Source organism: Acomys minous (assembly GCF_964271855.1).
Source record: "Acomys minous genome assembly, chromosome: 9".
Classification (NCBI taxonomy): Eukaryota; Metazoa; Chordata; class Mammalia; order Rodentia; family Muridae; genus Acomys; species Acomys minous.
Genome location: NC_140490.1, coordinates 52,450,016 through 52,454,530, shown reverse-complemented (window position 1 = coordinate 52,454,530; position 4,515 = coordinate 52,450,016). Strand labels below are relative to the sequence as shown.

General features: G+C 43.5%; 1 long non-coding RNA gene across 1 annotated transcript; it reads left to right on the top strand.

Annotated features, from left to right (window-relative positions):
* Positions 1-911: 911 nt before the first annotated feature.
* On the top strand, positions 912-4,300 carry LOC311604521. The gene is made up of 3 exons (XR_014781537.1): positions 912-1,445; positions 2,451-3,077; positions 3,633-4,300. It is a non-coding gene; the product is annotated as an uncharacterized lncRNA (long non-coding RNA).
* The last annotated feature ends 215 nt before the right edge of the window (positions 4,301-4,515 follow it).

Below are 4,515 nucleotides of genomic sequence, written 5' to 3'. Positions count from 1 at the left end.
ATACATACATACATACTAAGCTTACTATATTTTGTATATTAGCCCTGTCCTAGTCAATAGTTTGCCCAATACCTGAAGAGAGATTTAGAATGTTCATTGACTGGAGCCATGGATAACTTTCTGTGTTGTCCAGAACAAAATGTGCATTGGGAGAAGTCCTCTGAGCACCATCAACAATAGAAGAAAATGGCACCAACGCTGTTAGAAGATGCTTGACAATAATGGAACATCAGGATATGTTTCTTCTCCAAAAATCACATCTATGTACAAGGTGGAGGAACTTGGGGCTCCCCACACAATCTGAATTGTCAGAATGACATAAAATATTCTTAAAACAAAGAATAGATAAATGAAGGCAAGAGTGGCTCTTTTCTGCATGTAGAGAAATTATTCTTGGGAACACTGCTTTGGGCTCATGTTAGAACTGGCCTTTGAATTGCAAAAGAAGTAAAACACACAGAACAGTTCAAGGTATTGCAACCATTATCAGATGAGAAGCTGTGGAAAGCTCTGAGATGAACAGCACGGCAAGGGGATGGCTCAAGGACCAAGGCAGTCAATCACCTTCTGTATCAGAAGGGCTGTCACAAGACTTCTTGTTGGGTCTGTGGGACTTGTCCTACGGGTAGCAATAGCAGGTGGCAGTTATGTGACTGCAATGGCATTTCAGTACAAGCAAGGGATTAAACTAATTACAGCCATGATTGAAAAGCCACTTCCTGCTGTGCTATTGATGGGAGACTTTTGATGGGAGCTTTGCCTGAATACACATCTAATGGGTATTCTAAGTTCTCCTTTAGAAATGTGCTGCTGTCATAATGGCAGAGTATAAAAATGTCCTAAGTTACCCCCATACCTGCTTTCTCCCTCCATATATATATAAAATCAGTATGAGAGCTATGACATCATTTTTCTGAATGTTAGACTCCAGGGCTTCTCTGTGAGAAGGTCATCTCATGTTAACAAAATGATATCCTAGGCAAAATCCAGCAAGCATCTAAGAAAAGTGGTCCAGGCAGTGGACACACTGCAGGGATGAGAGGTAGAAAGGCTGTTTCTTTCTTCTCGTTCTTGGTAAGATGCACTCCATGAAGCATGAATTCGTTTTGATGTAAATGCTTTCATTCTAGAAAAGCTGCTAGTTCTCCCTGCTCGACTCCCTCCACAAAAACTCCAGGCCCTGATCTAAAAGGGATTCCAAATAAGGTGACACCACTGGTTTCAGTCTCCTCAGCTCCCAGTGGGCCTGTACTCAATACCTTCATTTCTCTCCAACAGCCTACCGCCCGGAAGCTGAGGGTGGAGCTCAGACATGGGTAGAGGCCAGGTCTGGCTGGCCTGAGCAAAGCCCTACATTCCTTCTCCAGTACTGTAAACCAAACCCAGCTGACAAGCAAACATGATGGGCCGTTTATCATACACTTTAAGAAGTTTTCAACCAAATGGTGAGTTAAACTAGTTTTACTTTCAAAGTAGAGAGAGGAGATGCAAGACTAGTGGGATTTGTTTGGGGTTTTTTTGTTTGTTTGTTTGGTTGGTTTTCCTGACACATAAAGAGAAGCAGCCCTCCAGCTGAAGAGACCAGAAAGGCAACAAGAAGGAGGAACTGGCTACAGGACCAAGTGGTCCAGGCAGACCAAAATCCAAGGGACCTCTGGCTTCACGTAAACAAAGTGGTCTCTACCAGGTCTGGCTATTAGCTATCACCGGCACTCACACAGGCCTTAGTCCTCCTAATTTACAAGGTAGAGTGTGTCATGAGGACCTGGGATGTCTAGACTAGTTGGTAGCCATCTCAAGGCCACGATTTCTCAATGTTCACATTAAACATGATAATGTGGACAGCCATAGACATTGCTTACCTAGTAGTCAAGGATCAAAGTTCTCATTCAGGGTAAGTGAGATGAAGAAAGGTTATGGGGTTGCCCCAAATATCACAACTGATATTTTTTCTCACTGAGCTTCAAAGCAATACAAAATGGTCTCTGACGCCTGGGGGAGCTTTTCACTGTTGCCATTCAGAACTCAACTGTGTGCCCATCTCTCACCTCCATGTAAGAGCTTTTGTTTTATTTTAGGTATAGCATTCTGAGGTCAGAGGCAAGACTGTTTTCTTGTTTGTTTGTTTGGTTGGTTGGTTTTTAAGGTGAGTCTCTGAGATGAAAATTACTCTAGAGAGCAGTGGAGCGCACACACTTTGCCATGCTATAGACCATGCTATAAAGGCAGTTGTTTCTCTCCTCTACCGCTGGGATGTCCATCTTGTGGGTCTTGGAGGTCACAGCATCTTCAGTCATTTCTGTGGTTACTGCACACAGCAACCCTGGGGAAGAGGGTTTCTGGGCTTTCTTACAGGTCTTGATACTATAACCTTCAGAATGAGACTTCTGGGAGGTGTCTGGGTCCAAAGAGAACCCATGTGTCTTATGAGTTCTCTTTCCCACCTTCAGGACCCTAGGTACCAGGATTTGGGCCAGGTCAGGCTTTGGATGAGCCAGAACTGAATCACCTCTGACTTCTACCCTGAGGATGAGTGAGAGGTGCTGCTTGGGTGGCCTGTGCTGGAGCAGCAGGTGTTCCTCTTCTCTGTCTACTCTGAAGCTCTAGTTCATGGAGTGCTTCTGTCACCTGAAAGTGCTTGCTCTCCTCTGTGGTGAGTTCCTTGCGGGAGGAGTAGGTAACTAACATCTCTCAGCCCTGCCCAGTGCTCAGAACACTGGCTGCTCTCGTGGGCTTATTTCATAACCAGGGAGTTCACAATGACATGTAGCTCCACCATTGGGATCTTGTCTAAACTGCACCTGGCCATTGATGAAGTCGCTCCAAGGGATTGTTACCTAACAAGTCCCTTCAGATTGAGACATTTCCTCCTACAGGGAGGAGGGAAGCTCGTGAGCCTCAGGAAGTAAATGACCCAAGTCCAAAAAAGCTGAAACTGACAAGATTCACAAGGCCTCTCCTCAACTTTATAAGAACAAAAAAGGACTTGCTAGGAAGAGGAGACTCTCTGCCCTGGGAAGCCACCTTTAAGTAGACCTTGCAGCTTTTCTGTGTTGTCCCTCTGCCTTTAAGTTACTGTAAGTAGTCCCAATTGGTTCACTGGTTCACTAACTTGGTGCCATTTTTTTTTTTTTTTTTTTTTTTGGTTTGTCACTGGCTCCCTATCTGGGGTAAATAGACATTTGTTAGCATCTCCCTACCCAGTTTGGAGGCAGGCACTAGTCTGCCCTTCCTCCCCACTAGCAAAAGTTGATACTTGACTCTAAAGTCACCTGCTTCCGGAGTCTTGGGCACCAGGTCTTGGCCAACATCTGTTGAACATGGTTGTTTGGCCTACAGACCTATTAGGCCCCAGAACATTCCGTTCTGGTTGTCCTGAAGCCATTGAGAAAACGAAACCTGGTCTCTGTCTTGGCAGGGCAGCAGTGGTTAAAAATTGTTATTTGTTTCAAAATGATTGTTGAGAGGATTTTAAATGTTCTCAATACAGAAAAAAGGATAAATGTGTAGGCTGATGTGCATGCCAATTTCTCTGGCCATTGCACATTATAGAGATATATTGATATCATATAACATCCCCAAATATGGATGACTATTATGGATTAATGAAACTTTTTGTTTTAATTTTCAAGACTAGCCTTCTTCGCTGCCACCGTCCATCCATCCGTCTGTCATGGGCTGTATGCACATCCTCAGGATGGGCCTGTCCTAATTAGGGCTCCCCAACTACTGACACATCCCCACATGGCTGGAGTTGATGTCTCATGATGTAAAGGAACAGATTTATAAACAGGCCAAGAAAGGCCTGACTCCTTCTGAGATAGGTGGGATCCTGAAGACACACATGGTGTGGCACAGGTCTGTTTTGTGACCGGTAATAAACCCTTGAGAATTCGTAAGTTCAACAGCCTTGCCCCTGACCTCTCTAAGGACCTCAACCATTTGAATGAGAAAGCAGTCACTGTCTGCGAGAGCTTGAGAGGAACATAAAGGAGAAGGATGCTAAATCCCACCCGATTCTATGGAGACCAGAATTCACTGCTTGGCTCAGTACTATAAAACTAAGTGTGTCCTTCCACCAAACTGGAAATATGAGTCGTCCACGGCCTCTGCTCTAGTGGCCATAAATTCTCTTATGCAGACAGTAATAACTTTAAATTAAAAAATCACTTTAAATAAAAAAAAATTCAAAACTATTTAAATGAAACATTTACTAGTTCATCTGAAAGCAGGCTTTCTTTCATAACTAGAAATGACTAAAAAAATAATAATAACCTGTCTTGGATAATAAGACATCACAATGCCCCCAAATATCTCCTATTTGTTTTCAGTGGTGGGTATGGAGGAGGATGCTTACCTGGTTTTGTTTGCTTGTTTTGTGAAGATGGATGCTCTGCATTTTTATTTTCCCTCTTATGATGGAATCTGCACTTATCTTAGATGAAAGTATAGGAAACAGGGCAGGACCAAAGAGGATTCAACTGGGAAAAGTTTTTTGGTTTTTTGGTTTTTTTG